Raw genomic sequence first — 18,834 nt, 5'->3', positions numbered from 1 at the left:
ATATATAATTCCTCCCAAATTACTAAACTCAAAAATCAATCACTATATAAAGCATTGCACGAGCTAATCTAGCAATGAGAGATGAAAGGACAAAGTTGCTAACCTTTGTGATCATTTGAATGGATGGGGGCCTTCAAATCTTGACAAATTTTGGGCAAAATGTGTGATGAGTTTGAGAGGAAGAGGGAAAGAACAGAGAGGAGAGGGAAAGGGGAAGAACAGAGCGAGCTCGGGTGGACTAAGGGTGTATGTAGGATGACCTTTAGTACCGGTTCGTGATACGACTCGGTACTAAAGGTGCTGGAGGGGCCCCGGACTAACAACATTCTGCCACCACTCACTTTAGTACCGGTTCATGGCACAAACCGGTGATAAAGGTTCGCCACGAACCGGTACTAATGATGTCCGCCCGCCTAGCCGTTGGAACCGACACTAATGGACACATTAGTGTCGGCTCAAATTCAAACCGGCACTAATGTGCTTCATATTTGACCCTTTTTCTACTAGTGCTCGCTAGCCGGCCGACACACATGCCAGCACACAAAAAAGGTGGGACTTGAGTTCGACCACGCCATCGCGGCCCCCGTGGTCATGCCAGCACACCTGCCGGCATACAAAAAAGTCGGCGCTCGCCGCCATAGATCACTCGTCGTCGAACTTGAGCATGTCGTCCTGCATCTTCTCGAACCACGGCCTCTTCCTTGGCAACACAGTGTTGAGATCCACCTTCTTGATCTTCACCCTGAAAGATTGCTTGAAGCGTATGCCTAGCAGGGACGCGTTGCGTGTTATATATAGCCATAGGCTAGGGTTTACAAGATTCGGTAGTTGGTTAGGCTTGATCCTCAAGTTAGCTATCTACAAGATAAGGATCGAAGCTTAAACCTAACTACCAGATTACAAATTGACCACGCACGCAACACCAAGAGTATATACGATTTTATACGTACACAACCGTATATACATACAATATATTCTAACACACCCCCTCAATCATAACTTCACCAAGTTGAGATTGTTCTTGAACTCTTCTAACTTGCGCCATGATAAGGCTTTAGTGAAACCATCTGCAACTTGATCATTAGTGGGAATGAACCGAATATCAAGAAGCTTCTTAGCTACCCTTTCTCACACAAAGTGATAATCTACCTCAATGTGTTTGGTTCTAGCATGAAACACTGGATTTGCTGATAAATATGTTGCACCAATCTTATCACACCACAACTGTGCAACAAGAGAGTGATTAACATGTAGCTCATTCAACAAGGTTTGAACCCATATCAACTCTGCCGTGGCATTAGCCAAAGCTTTGTACTCAGCTTCTGTACTTGATCTTGATACAGTAGCTTGTTTCCGTGCACTCCATGATATAAGATTTGGTCCAAAGAAAACAGCAAAGCCCCCTGTTGATCTTCTATCATCAGGACAACCTGCCCAATCAGCATCAGAGAATGCACTCACCAAAGTTGACATTGACCTTGTGACTTTCAACCCTGTACTCATAGTACCTCTTAAATATCTTAATATTCTTTTCACTGTTGTCCAATGTGCAAAGGTGGGAGCATGCAAGAACTGACATACTTTATTGATAGGAAAAGATATATCAGGTCTTGTAAGTGTTAGATATTGCAAAGCACCTACAACACTTCTATAGTTTGTAGAATCTTCAACACTTAAAGGCTCTCCTTCTTCCTTAGATAATTTTTCAGAAGTTGAGAGAGGCATATTTGACACTTTGCAATTCATCATACCTGCTCGTTTTAGCACATCTGACACATACTTTTCTTGACTCAAGACTATGCCATCTTTAACCCGTTTTACTTCTATTCCCAAGAAGTAGTGCAAATCACCAAGATCTTTAAGAGCAAAGTCTCTCCTTAGATCTTCAAGTAATGCCTTGGTTGCATCCTGCGATGAGCTTGCAAGAATAATATCATAAACATATACTAGCATGAAAATGGTGATTCTACCTTTTCTGTAGAAGAACAGTGATGTGTCAGCTCTGGATGGCCGAAAACCAAGTCTCTGTAGTTTTACACTCAGCCTAGAGTACCATGCTCTAGGTGCTTGTTTCAAACCATATAAAGCCTTATCAAGCTTGCATACATAATGATACTTGTCCTTTACCTCATACCCAGGTGGTTGTCTCATATACACTTCTTCCTCTAGAACGCCATGAAGAAACGTATTCTACACATCCAATTGATGAAGACTCCAATTGTTTGATACTGCAATGGACAGAACAAGTCTAACAGTAGCTGCTTTCACAACAGGGCTAAAAGTATCTTCGTAATTTATACCATATCTTTGTTTAAACCCCTTTGCAACTAGTCTAGCCTTGTATCTGTCTATTTCTCCATTTGCCTTTCTTTTAATTCTATAGACCCATTTGCAGTCAATTAAGTTTCTACCCTTTGCTGGAGGAACTAGGTGCCATGTTCTATTTTTCATGAGAGCATTATATTCCTCATTCATTGCATTTTCCAATTTTTATTTTCCAATGCCTCTACCAAGGTATTTGGTTCTCCTGTGACAGCAAGACCAGCAAAACGACGCCCTTTGTCATACCTGACCGTACCGTCCGTACATACTTTTGGTTTCAAAATACCATGCTGAGATCTTGTTCTTGGTGGTGATGCAAAAATCATCGCAGAAGGCGACTGCACAGAGGATCCGGAGCCCTGCACAGCGGATCCAGAACCTGACCCGGCTGCACCAGATCCGAGGCGGATTGTGACGCCCTGAGACCGATGTGCCAGGTGTCTTCCAGTTATTCGCTGTTAAAATACATCAACAGATTCGCTGTTAAACTTGACTAGATAGGTAGTTTTACTTTGCTTCACCCTCTTGCCATGTTTAACAACATTTAATATTGTTGAGTACATAAACGGGAGAGAACTAAATAATGGAATGTGGTGTTTTGTCAATATGCATCCCGATGCATATTGAGCTCCACTTAATTTGTAGGATTGCTTGTGCACTTTGCCATGCCATGCCCTCTTTAAACCGGACATGCATCATACTTATTTGTGCATCATGCCATGTCTATGTGGTGGTTGTTTACTATGTTGTTTGCTTCTTTCCGGTGTGCTTCTTCGGGTTGTTTTCGATAACGTCGCGTTTGTGAGGACCCGTTCATCTACGTCCGTTTGTCTTCTTCATGGACTCGTTCTTCTTCCTTGCGGGATTTCAGGCAAGATGATCATACCCTCGAAATCACTTCTATCTTTGCTTGCTAGTTGCTCGCTCTTTTGCTATGCCTATGATGTGATACCTACCACTTGCTTATCATGCCTCCCATATTGTTAAACCAAGCCTCTAACCCACCTTGTCCTAGCAAACCGTTGTTTGGCTATGTTACCGCTTTGCTCAGCCCCTCTTATAGCGTTGTTAGTTGCAGGTGAAGATGAAGTTTGTTCCTTGTTGGAACATGGAGATGTTGTTCCTTGTTGAAACATGTTTACTTGTTGGGATATCACAATATCTCCTATTTAATTAATGCATCTATATACTTGGTAAAGGATGGAAGGCTCGGCCTTTTGCCTAGTGTTTTGTTCCACTCTTGCCGCCCTAGTTTCCGTCATATCGGTGTCATGTTCCTGGATTTTGCGTTCCTTACGCGGTTGGGTAATAATGGGAACCCCTTGACAGTTCGCCTTGAATAAAACTCCTCCAGCAATGCCCAACATTGGTTTTACCATTCGCCACCTAGCCTCTTTTTCCCTTGGGTTTCACGGACTCAAGGATCATCTTTATTTTAACCCCCCCGGGCCAGTGCTCCTCTGAGTGTTGGTCCGAACTGAGCTGCCTGCGGGGCTACCTCAGGGAAACTTGAGGGTTGGTTTTACTCGTAGCTAGTCTCATCTGAGTGTGCCCTGAGAACGAGATAAGTGCAGCTCCTATCGGGATTTGTCGGCACATTCGGGCGGTGTTGCTGGATTTGTTTTAACTTGTCGAAGTTGTCTTGTAGAACCGGGATACCGAGTCTGATCGGAATGTCTCGGGAGAAGGTATATCCTTCGTTGACCATGAGAGCTTTTCATGGGCTAAGTTGGGACTCCCCTGCAGGGATTTGAACTTTCGAAAGCCGTGCCCGCGGTTATGGGCAGATGGGAATTTGTTAATATCCAGTTTAGAAAACCTGAAGTTGACCTCAATTAAAATACACCAACCGCGTGTGTAACCCTGATGGTCTCTTTCCGGCGGAGTCCGGGAAGTGAACACGGTGTTGGAGTTATGCTTGACGTAGGTTGTTCTAGGATCACTTCTTGATCATACTTTTATCGAACGTGCTTTGCCTTCTCTTCTCGCTCTCATTTGCGTATGTTAGCCACCATATATGCTAGTCGCTTGCTGCAGCTCCACCTCATACCTTTTACCCTTCCTATAAGCTTAAATAGTTTTGATCACGAGGGTGCGAGATTGCTGAGTCCCCGTGACTCATAGATACTTCCAAAACCAGTTTGCAGGTGCCGATGTTACCGAGCAGGTGACGCAACCAAGCTCAAGGAGGAGCTCGATGAAGATCTTGTCCTTTGTGTTGTTTCGTTCTAGTTGATCAGTAGTGGAGCCCAGTTGGGATCGATCGGGGATCTGTGTAGTATTTGGGGTAGTCTTCTTTTATTTTGGTTCCGTAGTCGGACCTTGATTGTATCTGGTTGATGTAATGCTTTATTCATGTAATTGTGTGAAGTGGCGATTGTAAGCCAACTATGTATCTCTTTCCCTTATGTATTACATGGGTTGTGTGAAGATTACCTCACTTGTGACATTGCTTTCAATGCGGCTATGCCTCTAAGTCGTGCTCCGACACATGAGAGATATAGCCGCATCGAAGGCGTTACACGGATCCTGTCGCCATCGCCAGCGTCCGCACCTGGGCCGGCAGCAGCAGATCCAAGATGGATGTTGTCGCCCACCTACGACACGCCTGATTGGTCTGCGTCACCATGCCGAGGGGAACGCACCACTTGGCGTGTGGAGAGCGGCGCCTCGCTGCTTGTGGGTCCACCTGACCCTAAGTGCGTGACAGCGCCTGTGCCCGCGGGCCCGCGAGGGGACACGCGTCGTGGCGACGCTGGATCGCCCGCTCCCGAGACTGATGCGGTACGAATCCCGCCATCTGGCGCGGCAGGCGAGGGAGGATCTTCCCCGGGATCGCCGCCTGCTGGATCCGGCGCAACACCTGAATCTGCATCGTGTTCCACGCCTGTCTGCTGCATAAAATCATAGCCAAAAACAGGATTTCCACCAAAATTTACAACAGGACTTTTATGAAGATTAACCGAAAGATCAGCTGTCTGTTCGCCCCCATGATCAAGAGGTTCGGATGGAGCAGTTTCTGCAAGAAGAAGAACTTCGGAACGAAGAGGAACGCCGGCATTTGGATTTAGTGAGGCAAATGGAAAAATAGTTTCGTCAAAGATAACATCTCGAGAGATATAGACACGTCCTTCTTTGACATCGAGACAGTTGAACCCTTTATGGAGATTGTTATAGCCAAGGAAAACACATTGTTTTGAACGAAACTCGAGCTTCTTAGCATGAAAGGGCCGGAGATTTGGCCAACATGCACAACCAAAGGTGCGTAGGGCATGGTAGTTGGGTTTTTCATGAAACAATTTTTCCAGAGGAGTGTCAAGATTAATCACCTTGCTAGGAGTATGATTGATAAGATAGGTGGCAGCTAGAAAAGTCTCGTCCCAAAATTTTAAGGGCATGGAAGCATGAGCTAAAAGTGAGAGACCCACGTCCACAATGTGCCTATGTTTTCTCTCGGCTGACCCATTCTGTTGATGGGCATGTGGGCATGATACGTGATGTGTGATCCCTACTTGACGAAAGAAGGAGTTGAGGCGCTCATACTCACCGCCCCAATCCGTTTGCATGGTGATAATCTTGCGATCAAAAAGTCATTCAACTAGTACTTGAAACCCATGAAACACTTTGAAAACTTCTGATCTATGTTTGAGGATATATATCCATGTGAATTTGCTGAAATCATCAATGAAACTCACATAATAATTTTTCTTATTAATTGAATCTCGGGCAGGCCCCCATACATCAAAGAAAACTAGCTCTAAAGGAGCTTTTGAAATACCACTAGAATTTGGGTAGGGAAGTTGATGGCTCTTGCCTTGTTGGCAAGCATCACACACTCCCTCTTTATTCAACTCTTTGCTAGAAAAGGAAATTTGATTGCGTCTAAGAACATGTTGAACTATTGCCGAAGATGGATGTCCTAAACGATCGTGCCACCTCAATGGAGATATCTTGGTGGCGCCAAGTGCATGTCTGCCCGAGCTTATTGGAGCTGATGATAGGGGATAGAGCCCGTTTCTACACCTGCCATGGAGGAGGGTTTTCCTCGTTGCCTTGTCCTTGACAAAGAAAAAATGAGGATGAGTTTCAAGAAACACATGATTGTCATTGGCTAGACGATGAGCAGAGATCAAGTTTTTAGTGGCTTTGGACACATGCAGAATATTTTTAAGATGAAGATTACGAGTAGGGGTACGAACATATGCATGACCTCTATGGGAAATCTTCATACCTGCACCGTTTGGCACGTTTACTTGATCGTGTCCAGTGTACTTGTCACGGACGGTGAGCTTGTAGAGCTCGCTGGTAATGTGGTCTGTTGCACCTGAGTCCACATACCAGTTCGTGTCCACCCCGTAGGAGGAGTTGGTGTTGACGGCTGCTGCAGTTTTCTCCTTGTTGAAGGAGACATCAAAATGACGATAGCACTCCATGGCCGTGTGATTCGGCTTGGTGCAGATTTGGCAGAAGACCTCAGGCAAGTCGTTGCGGCCTCCTCCATTGCCGCGGCCGCCGCCGCGACCACGTCCGCCGCCTCCATTACCACGGCCGCCTCCATTGCGGCCACCGTTGCCACCGCGGCCACCACCGCGGTTGGATCCACCACGTCCGCCGCGAGACACGACATTGGCAGAGGAGTGGGAGGACTGCCCTCCGCCTTCAAACATGGCCAGCCTGCTTTCAAAGCTGATCAGCTGCGAGTAGAGCTCGCTCACCTTGATTTGCTGGGTGCGAGCGCAGATCGTGGAGACGAAGGACACGTAGTCGTAGTCGAGTCCCGCCAGGATGTAGGACACCATGTCGTCGTTAGTGAGCGGCTTGCTCACCGAGGCCATCTCATCACCGAGCGCCTTCATGCGCCCGATGTACTCGGACATCGTCGAGTTGCCCTTCTTGGTGGTGGAGAGGGCGATTCTGGTGTTGACGACGTGCGCCTGAGTTTGGGAGATGAAGATCTCCCTGATGGCGGCCCATGCTTCGGCCGCCATGTCACAGTGTGCGACCTGGACCATAACAGGAGCTGAGATGGAGTTGAAGATGAAACTCAGCACCTGAGAATCTCGAGCCTTGTCGGTGTCGCATGCAGGGTTGGGCACGTCCATGGGCTTGCCGTCCTTGTCGCGGAGCTTCTGCTCCGACTGCTCCCGATCTGGATCAAGGTAGGAGACGAGCTGCACCCCACGGATGGCTGCCATGGCTTGCGCGCGCCATACCAGGAAGTTGGAGCGATGGAGTCGGTCGGCTATGGGGATGAGGGCAGGCGCAGCGACAGCGGAGCTTGAGGATGACATGGCTACGAGAGATGTGCTTTAGAGGAGATAGACTCTGAATACCATGAAAGATGGCTTGAAGCGTATGCCTAGCTGGGACGCGTTGCGTGTTATATATAGCCATAGGCTAGGGTTTACAAGATTCGGTAGTTGGTTAGGCTTGATCCTCAAGTTAGCTATCTACAAGATAAGGATCGAAGCTTAAACCTAACTACAGATTACAAATTGACCACGCACGCAACACCAAGAGTATATACGGTTTTATACGTACACAACCATATATACATACAATATATTCTAACACACCTCGGTCATCATGCTCGCGAGAGCTACTTCTTTGGCCTTGGTCTTGGCGTTGGCGGCCTCGATCTCTAGCATCTTGGTCTGCTTCTCCGCCTCGAGCTCGAACATCTTGGTTTGCTTCTCCGCGTCCATCTCAAGCCTCCTCATTTGGATCTCCATGAAAGCGTCCATTTGCTCCGCCTTGAAACGTCGGCGCTCCTCCTCCCTTGAGTCCTTCTTGTTCATCATTCCCTCCACGCTTGCGATCAAGGTGTTGGATGTCGCATCCCGCTTGTCCTCCTTCTTGGAGTTGGTCTTCCCCCACGGCCGTGTCGGCTCGTCTTCCCCCGCGGTCGATGGCGTCCTCCATAGCGGGTGTGGGGCGGGAGCGCGCGGGCGGGAGGGGTTTTGGGGAAAATGGAGGAAAATGATGGTGGCTGCCACCGACCGGCGGGCCCGGGGAGAGGAGTAGGCGCGCGCGTCTGTCTCGTGTCCGCGCCAACGCAAATCCGGCTCAAAATTGGGCCGGAAATGGGTCGCCATGCGGACACCAAGCGGACGCGCGTCCGTTTGGGTCGGCGCGTTGGGCCGCATTTTCTATCCACGCCGACCCAAACGGACACCAGCGAATGAAATGGGTCGCCCCATTGGAGTTGCTCTTAAGTAGTACTCCTTTCGTCCGGAAATACTTATCTTCAAAATGGTTGTAAATGGATGTATCTATAACTAAAATAAGTCTAGATACAATCATTTCAAGGACAAGTATTTCCGAACCGAGGGAGTAGAAGACTTGCAGATAAAATTAGCAAGATTTAGACGTGAGTAGTGCCTGTTGTAATTCACATGAGTAGTGCTTCATGCTGAGAATTTATAAGAAAATGTCTGTAGGATATTCAGAAGATTGAATTCTTCAAAAAAAATCTTCAGCGTAAGCACACAATTCTGCATAACTGAGCATAAACACCTCTGCCTCTAGTTATCCTGAGTAGTCAACCTGTCCATTTTTCCTCTCAAATGAGCCGCCTTAATGATATCTGGCTAACAAGTAATCAAGTGGATCTCACGGATCCAAACGAGCTGCAAAATGAATAAAATTTCTTCTCAGTTATACTTACAGAGTAAACAAATGCAATCATAATTCAGTCCATATTCTGTCCAAATACACTAGTTTAATTGGGCAAACTAAAACCCTCATTGTATTCCCAGATTAGTTGGGATAAACCCCGAAAGTACATCACGTTACAACAGATGGCACCAAGAAAATAAAAATATACAACCATGGCACCAAGCATGTGTACACGAAGATAAATGACATGTACAGAACTTGAAGCTGCAGTCAAAACTACTAAAACTACTGAAAATACAGTTAAAACTATTAAAACTGCAGTCAAATGCAACTGCACTATTGAAACTGCAGTCAAAATTGTACTCAAAACTACTCTGAATTCAGTCCAAATTCAGACTAGTTATACTGCAGTACTAAAATTACAGTAAAAATTATGTACAAATGCTGTCAAAATTTAGAGTATTTATACTGTACTACTAAAACAACAGTCAAAATTCAGAGTTAACACTCTTCAGCAGTCAAATTCGGTAAAAAAACGTCACATTCTGTTTCTATAAGACAATCATCAATGCAAGCACAGTGCAAATTCATCTACTTTATTTCTGAGATTAACAGGCCGGTCATCTGCAAATTAGCCCATTTTAATATCAAAACAACCAGGGGCGGACACACGTTGATGGTCGTGGGGGCAGTTGCCCCCACTCGATTTTTCCTCATAGGCTTCGATAGATCCAGTCGAGCTACGTGTGCCCCCACTCCCCCACTTGGCCCGTTACTTTGCCCCCACTCAGCCCAATTTCTTGTTTATTTTCAGAAACCCAAATATTCTAAATCTGTAGAAGCCCACCACTAAGAAATAGCCTATGCACCTCCGATACAAAAAACGTACTACTGGAAATTTCGACGGATCAGTGCGGTCCTAATAATCCGGATGTGATAGCACGATACGGCAGCAGCGGAGTCGTCCCGAAACAGCCGCCATGTGTGATCACCGCAGGCATCCAGCAGTTGCCGGCTTGCTGTCGCCTGTCTCTCGCGCTTGCCCTCTTCTATCTCTCGCGCTTGCACACCGCCTTCGCAAGAAAGCCTCATCACGGATTCTGCAATTTCAGCGTTCTAATTGACATCAGTTAAGCCGTATTAATCATTAGGGTTCTTTCTTTTCAAACTTTTTTGTCCGTTTGCAATTCCTGTGTAGGAACCATATTAGGTTCATCAATTTTGTGTATATACTATAATTTACCGATTTAGATCACTAGATCAGTTCAAACAGTTTTCTCGTAAGATTTAAATTTCTGTACCAAACTTTAGTCTAGACTGACACACTCATAATTTCATTCGGATTATCTATTCTTCCTAGTTTCCAGCACAATTCAATTTCATGCATGATGTTTGAAGCCTTGACAGTTCATTTAAAGCATTGCTTTATGGCACATCAAGTTGTTGAGAAGCTAACGGAGAGTAAAAAAACTCACCAAGATGCCAGAACTAGTTGATTTGAACAAGACTCCTTTGTATATCCATCTAAAACGAAGAAGATTGCATATTCCAATCCCAATCAACATGAGGAGATCAGCCTAGTCCTAAAAAGTTTAAGCCAAGGACAATTTGGAAGATCAATCAACATTTTAGAGTCAATTGGTATGAACCATAGTCGTATTTGCTTTGTAAAAAAAAGGATTGCTAGGAAAATTTCAAATGAAGTGATGGTTAAACGTTTTCATGAGGTGAAAAGTCGGCATGGAACGAAGCGAAAGGTAATGTGCTAAAAGCTCTTTTCTTTGTTTAAAGGCATCCTTCAATATTTTCATTCTCCCTCCGTTTGATAATTATTTTTTTTCTTGCATGTTGTAGATTAGATTGTTAGACAAAGTGTCAATGTTCTCTTTTGCAACTTCGGGACACGATATTGACATACTGATGTAAGCCATTTTGTTTCAAATTGATAGTTTTTCCTTTCACTTTGCAATGAATTTGGTTTTCTCATGGAGAATGAAGTGAGTGTGCCTAGGTTCTAGTTTATATGGACGATTGCCTTGTTAATTCATGAATACGGCCATACATTATTACCCCCTCTCAATTTTTTCCTGGGTCCGCCCCTGAAAACAACAGAGCTATCACGAACACATAATGCGATCAAGCCTCGCCCTTAACACGAACATTACTAATCCCATGTGCGGTAAGCATACCTGAAGCCATCGCTTGATTCGGACTAAGACGGACTCACGACGATTGAGGGCAGTGCAGCCCTGGCCGCGGAATACGACAGACCGCGCGCTTCCTCTATCCCATGCCAAGGCGACGTCAAGTGAGAGAGATGGTGGCCGCCGCCGGCGATGACGGCGGCTACGACGGTGACGCAATTGCAGCAGGTGTGGACGGCGGCGCTGCGGCCTTTCCAGTTTCCTGTCTGCACTAGGAAGGCGAAACAGGACGAAGACGAACGCCCACTTATTTCAGCGACCAGCTGCCACATAAGCATGCCACGTCAGTGACAAATCAGTGCCTAAACACAAAATCAGATGCAAAACCACTCTTGATGTGACACTAAACCACTCAGGGGAAGATTAAACCGGTATTGACATTTTTAGGGTCTAAATCAGACCAAAATCGACTATGGGGGGTTATGGAGACATTGGACAGGATTTGAGGGTGAAAACTATACTTCTTTCTTCCCTAAACGGCGCCCGTTGCGCCCGCTACAGGCATAGGCGCAAACGGGCGCACACCCCTCCCTCCTTCATGTGTCCTCTTCGGCTCGGCCCATCATCCCTTTTTTCTGTTGTAAAGCACAAAAAGGCAAGCGTGTCGGGTGGATATCGAACGGGTGCACACCCCGGGAGCAACTAGTTAACGAGCGCTCCTTCGGGAGCCTCGCAACGATTAGCGCCACTTGGCGCGCTCTCAGCCATTCGCCACGTGTCGCGCTCTGGACGCTCCCTTCGGATTTTGTTTTTTTATTTTTTCCACACGCGTTTTCCGCTTTTTAAACGGGTTTTTCCCGGGTTTTTTCCTGGGTTTTTTCGACGTTTTGGTTTTCCCCCGGTCTTTCTTAGCTTTTCGATCAAAAAAATTTGGGGAAAAAGATTTTTTGCGCGAAAAAACGCGTTTTCTTTTTTTTTTCTTTCGCTAAAGTCACGTTTTTTCTTCCGCGAGAGGCACGGTTGTGATTTATCGCGAGTCACGGCCGTGCCTTTCGAAAACAAAAAAACGCGTTTTCTGTTTCTTTCTTTTGCGAGAGTCACGGTTTTTCTTCCGTGAGAGCCACGGTTGTGCTTTTGCGAGAGTCACGGCCGTGCCTCTCGAAAAGGGAAAAACAAAACGCGTTTTCTGTTTTTCTTTTCTTTCGTGAGAGTCATGGTTTTGCTTCCGCGAGAGGCATGGTTGTGCTTACGCGAAAGTCAAGGCCGTGCCTCTCGGAAAGGGAAAAAATATGCGTTTTCTGTTTTTTTTTCTTTCACGAGAGTCACGGTTTTGCTTCCGGGAGAGGCACGGTTGTGCTTTCGCGAGAGTCACGGTCGTGCCTCTCGAAAACGGAAAAAAACGCGTTTTCTGTTTTTTTTCCTTCCACGAGAGTCACGGTTTTGCTTCCATGAGAGTCACGGTTGTGATTTCGCGAGAGGCACGGGCGTGCCTCTTTCGAAAAGGGAAAAAAACCATGCTCCCGATTCGGTTTTTTCGTTCGATTTTTTTTGTGAAAAAAAAAGTTCGTCAAAACCTATCAACATGGGATCTAGTTTTGAAGATCTCGACGCGAGGAATCCAATGGCGAAAACGGTTCGAGATTTGGACGCACAGTTTAAGAGATAAAACGTTTTGAATAAACGGATCTACGAAAAAAGGGAAAACTCCCAGGTTGCGACAAGTGGCGCGCTGCATGCGCGCCACTTGGCGTGACCTAAGAAAATAAAGTGTTTTTTGCAACGAGTACTCCTTAATAAGTGATTTCGGCACACCCCTCCCTCCTTCATGCGTTCTCTTGGGCTTAGCCCATCGTCCCTTTTTTATCTGTTGTAAAGCACAAAAAGGCAAGAGTGTCGGGTGGATATCGAACCCGCAACCTCCTCTTCGCTAGCACCATCCTTACCTCATGTGTTCACGGACATCTTCACCCTCTTTTTTCTTATGTCTTTTTCTTTTTTCTTGTTTATTCGAAATGGTTTTGTTCGGTCTGTTTTCTCTTTTGTTCATTTTGAATGATTTTTTTAAAAAAATTGATGAACTTTTTTTCAAATTCGATTTACTTTTTTTAATTGGATGAACTTTTTTCAATTTTGATGAACTTTTTTTAAAAATTCGTTGAACTTTTTTTGAATTGGATGAACTTTTTTTGAATTCGATGTACTTTTTACAAAATTGATGATTTTTTTCAAAATCGATGAATTGTTTCAATTTTGTTAAGTTTTTTGAAATTGATGAACTTTTTTGAAAATTGATGAACTTTTTTTTCAAAATCAATGAACTTTTTCAAATTTTTTGGACATTTTTAAAAATCAATGAACTTTTTCATATTTTGTGAACTTTTTTAAAAATTGATTAATTTTTTTCTAATTCGTGATTCTTTCTAAAATCTGGTTTTGAAAATCACATTTTTGTCAAAAGAAATCATGTTTTTCTAAAATGTTTTCAAATAATTAAAAAATCTATGCGGCTACAATGTTTTGTTTTTATGCAGTCGCGCTACAATGTTCCACAAAAGCGTAGTACTTTGACTGGTTAACCAACCTATTTTTGGACATAAAAAGGTGGCGAGTTCGATTCCAAAGCAGCGCCATGTTTTTCAGAGTTTTATTTTTTGCCCTACTATTACATTTGAAGGATCGTGGATGTCGCTTAGAGGGGGGATGAATAGACGTTTTAAAATAATTACGATTTAGGCTTGAACAAATGCGGAATAAACCTAGCGGTTAATTTGTCAAGCACAAAACCTAAAACAACTAGGCTCACCTATGTGCACCAACAACTTATGCTAAGCAAGATAAGAAACTATGTGATAGCAAGATATATGACAAGAAACAATATGGCTATCACAAAGTAAAGTGCATAAGTAAAGAGCTCGGGTAAGAGATAACCGAGGCACGCGGAGACGATGATGTATCCCGAAGTTCACACCCTTGCGGATGCTAATCTCCGTATGGAGCGGTGTGGAGGCACAATGCTCCCCAAGAAGCCACTAGGGCCACCGTAATCTCCTCACGCCCTCGCACAATGCAAGATGCCGTGATTCCACTAAGGAACCCTTGAGGGCGGTCACCGAACCCGTACAAATGGCAACCCTTGGAAGCGGTCACCGAACCCGTACACTTTGGCAACCCTTGGGGGCGGTCACCGATACCCGTCAAATTGCTCGGGACGATCTCCACGACCTAATTGGAGACTCCGACGCTTGCCCGGAGTTTTACACCACAATGATTGAGCTCCGAACAACACCAACCGTCTAGGGCGCCAAGGCACCCAAGAGGAACAAGCTCTAGGGTGCCCAAACACCCAAGAGTAATAAGCTTCTCAAACTTCACTTCCACGTATCACCGTGGAAAACTCAAACCGATGCACCAAATGCAATGGCAAGGGCACACGGAGTGCCCAAGTCCTTCTCTCTCAAATCCCACCAGAGCAACTAATGCTAGGGAGGAAAATGAGAGGAAGAACAAGAAGGAGAACACCAAGAACTCCAAGATCTAGATCCAAGGGGTTCCCCTCACATAGAGGAGAAAGTGATTGGTGGAAATGTGGATCTAGATCTCCTCTCTCTTTTCCCTCAAAAACTAGCAAGAATCCATGGAGGGATTGAGAGTTAGCAAGCTCAAAGAAGGTCAACAATGGGGGAAGAACACGAGCTCAAAAGGTTAGGTTCAATGGGGAAGAAGACCCCCTTTTATAGGAGGGGGAACATCCAACCGTTATGTGCTCAGCCCGCACACGAGCGGTACTACCGCTCCTGGTCCCAGTACAACCGGGACTCACAGTATACGTGCAGAACCCTACCAGGCGGTACAACCGGGCGATCAGGCGGTAGCACCGGTTGAGAAGAACAACCGGACCAACCGCCCAGCCACCGCTCAACCACCGCATAGGAACAGAAGGGAGTCACCCCTGAGTGCGGTAGTCGAGCGGTACCGGGCCGGTGCAACCGCATGGCCTTGAGCGCTCGGGCGGCTAAGTCCTGAGCGGTCGAACCGCTCCGGACACCGATGGTACCGGTACGACCGGACCAACCGGGCCACCACCGCCCGAGTACCGCATCAAAACAGAGGCCTGACCGATACTTGGGCGGTGCCTGGCCGGAACAACCGCCCAAGACTTTGCTGAGCAAGTTGACGGTACCACCGCCCAGAAGCAGCGGTACAACGGCTGAGAGCTCCAAGCGGTACTACCGCTGGGGCACGCGGTACTACCGTTGGGACCAGACAAAAACCACTCTCAAGAAAACCAGAACTGCCATAACTTCTGCATATGAGCTCCGAATTGAGCAAACTCAAGCTTGTTGGAAACAAGATGACGAGTAGCATCAAAACAGCAGGGAGGTATGCCAACAAATAGAGAGTGAAACCTCCAACCGAGAAGAACCGGCAAAACCTCCAACATCGAAAACATCATAGAAGATGCAAGTGAACTCCGTTTTCGATGAACTCGAGCTTGTCATCAAGATGACCATAAGCTCTAAGACTCACAAAGAGAACCAAACAAGAACCAAGAAAGATGATGCAAGGATGCAATGGTTTGAGCTCTCTACGAACGATACGATCAAGCTACTCATTGAGAGCCCCCCTTGATAGTTCGGCAATCGATCCTGTAACCTGGTCTCCCAACTACCATCATGAGACCGGTAAAATAGAAAAACTATCAAGGGCAAACCTTTGCCTTGCACATGGTCCACTTGAGCTAGATGATGACAATCTTGACTCCCTCAAGTTGGACCACCTTTCTTGATTGTGTTGACTCGATGAACACTAGTTGATTGCTCCCCCATACTCCACTATGGGTGAGCCACTCTTCCGCACATCTTCACAAGTCCATTATCACCACAAAGGACGGCAAGCTTCAAGCATTTGATCTCTTCGTGATGCTCCACTTGAACTCGTACACCGCAACCTAACCCCACAAAGAACTCTCACGAAGACCATGGGTTAGTACTCAAAGCGTAATTGATAATTCTTACCATACCATGGGCTCACTTGATCCCTCTCGGTACATCTTCTGCGCTTTGTGAGTTGATCAATTTGATTCACTCTTGACTTAGTCTTGATCAACCTTGAACCTTTTCAATTCTCTTCATTTGAATGATGTCTTGAAGGTAGACATGAATGATTTCACAATCTTCTTCTTCAAGACATGCTTGCAATAAGCTCAACTCTCACATGACCAACCTTTGGATAATTCCTTGAATAACACCTTGGTCGACACAAACTCTCCTTGAAACCAACACATGTACTCCAAGAAAAGCCTATGGACAAAACCTTCAAATATAACTCAAGGCAACCATTAGTCCATAGAGATTGTCATCAATTACCCAAACCAAACATGGGGGCACCGCATGTTCTTTCAGCATTGCACTCCGCCTGGGCGCCAGAAACTCTCGAAATCACTAATTAAGGAGTACTCGTTATAAAGATCACTTCAATTCCCAGCGCGCCACTTGTCATAACCGGAGTGTTTTTCCTTTTTTCGTACATCCGTTTATTCAAAATGTTTTATCTATCAAACCATGCGTCCAAATCTCGAACCGCTTTCACCGTTGATAGGTTTTGACGAATTTTTTTTCATAAAAAAAACAGAAGAAAAAAACGGACGAAAAAACCGAATCAGGAGCATGGGTTTTTTCCCTTTCCAAAAGAGGTACGCCCGTGCCTCTCATGTAATCACAACCGTGCCTCTCGCGGAAGCAAAATCGTGACTCTCGCGGAAGAAAAGAAAAAGAGAAAACGCGTTTTTTTTCGTTTCCGAGGAGGCATGGCCGTGACTCTCGTGAAAGCACAACCGTGACTCTTGCGGAAGCAAAACCGTGACTCTCGCAAAAGGAAAAAAAAAATATCAGAAAACACATTTTTTCCTTTTCGAGAGGCACGACCGTGACTCTCACGAAAGCACAACCATACTTCTCGCGAAAACATAACTGTGACTCTCACGAAAGAAAAAAACAGAAACGTGTTTTTATTCGTTTCTGAGAGGCATGGCCGTGACTCTTGCTAAAGCACACCCGTGCCTCTCGTAGAAGCAAAATCGTGACTCACGAAAGGAAAAAAATAAAAACGCGTTTTTTTGTTTTCGAGAGGCACGGCCGTGACTCTCGCGAAAGCAAAACCGTGCCTCTCGTGGAAGCAAAACCATGACTCTCATGAAAGGAAAAAACATGTTTTTCCGTGCAATTTTTTTTTCAAATTTTTTTAATTGAAAAGCTAAGGAAGACCAGTGAAAAACCAAAACGTCAAAAAAAAACAAAAAGAACCGTTTAAAAAGCGGAAAACGCGTGCGAAAAAATCCCGAAGGAAGCGTCCAGAGCGCGACACGTAGCGAATGGCTGAGAGCGCGCCAAGTGACGCTGATCGTTGCGAGCGCTCGTTAACTAGTTGCTCCCAGAAACTCCAACCGATGCCTTAGAGCTCCCAAAAAACGTGCGCAAAGATTAAAAAAATACACGTGCGCAAAGGTGAATGTTGACATGCGCAAATCAATATGATCAAGCAGGATGCAGGGTATTATCTCTTCAAGAGCGTTTGAACCTGAGTAAATTTTTGTGTTATCTGTTACCATCGTGCTAAGGCAACCGGCACAGGACCCCTACCCGAGGTTTGCTGAATTTGAATCCATCAGCTGTTGTCTTAACCCATCCAGTGGAAGGAAGGAAGAGAACTTGTAAGGCATGCCTAAAAAGGGCAGGGAAAAAATGAAGGAAGGATTTTCTCCAGTTTGGATTGAATAGAAACGGGAAAGAACTATCTCACGCGCGACCCTACCAATATCCGCTCCACCCAGCTTCGGGAGGCCGCCATCATGAGAACTACCAGTAGACAGACCGCACCACACCCACCTAGCACGAGGCAGGTGAGAGCACTAGGCGATGGCCGATGAACCGTCGTGTCCGTGGAAGCGAGCGAGCTCTCCTCCCTGCCGACCCCGCCGCCATGTGGAGCTCATGGTGGCGCGCGTCATGGAACGGATTGTGGCGCGGAACGACGTGCAATGGCAAGTGGGTCACCGGAATGGCGGCATTTGAGGGCCTGGACTGCGTCATCAATGCCTGGAAAATAAATCAACTAAGTCGCTTTCATGCTTAAATTTTTTAAAGCTTTTACTTTAATTGGTCAGGCATTATATATGCAATAAAGATGTTTTTCCTTTGTTCATTTTGATCGTTCTAAATAAATCTATCAAGGTCTGCTTTGTAGTTTAATTTTGATTCCCCGAGTTGGATTTGGGGCTGTTAAAACCCTTATTTTAATCTGTGTCGTTCCTCGGCGCGCTTTCATTCAGTTTGGGTCAGACCTTGGTGCTGCGACCCCGGCATTACTCAATAGAGTTTTCTTCCTTAAACATTTTTGCCAGCTTTTCTATGCTTTGATCGCCGACTTGTGTCTTTGGTCAAGTCGGGTTGCTTTCTCCTATGTTTGCCCCTTATGTTTCCGCTAGTTCGACTAAGGGTTGCATAGGAGCACCATGTGTTTGCGCCGCTAGTTTCCCTGGTCGAGCGCCATAGGCGGGTGAAACTGAACACTAGTCGTCACAATACACGAGATCTAATGCGGAAAGGCACAACGGAAGCACTAAAAGTAATTTTAAGACCAACTTGGTTGGCAACTAAAAGACTTGATTAAAATCAAGCATAAATTTTTATGTGAGTTGTTCGGTAGGATTCAGCAGGCATGACTCCTACGCCACTTTAGACGGCTTAAGGAT

The 18,834-nt window shown here is 45.6% G+C and overlaps 1 pseudogene; it reads right to left on the bottom strand.

The window, feature by feature from the left end:
* Positions 1-7,000: 7,000 nt before the first annotated feature.
* On the bottom strand, positions 7,001-7,139 carry LOC119359956 (annotated as a pseudogene).
* Between the last annotated feature and the right edge of the window lie 11,695 nt (positions 7,140-18,834).

The sequence above is a fragment of the Triticum dicoccoides genome, chromosome 2A, assembly GCF_002162155.2.
Source record: "Triticum dicoccoides isolate Atlit2015 ecotype Zavitan chromosome 2A, WEW_v2.0, whole genome shotgun sequence".
NCBI classification, from domain to species: domain Eukaryota; kingdom Viridiplantae; phylum Streptophyta; class Magnoliopsida; order Poales; family Poaceae; genus Triticum; species Triticum dicoccoides.
The sequence above is the reverse complement of the archived record's forward strand: the minus strand, read 5'-3'. Positions and strand labels throughout refer to the sequence as shown.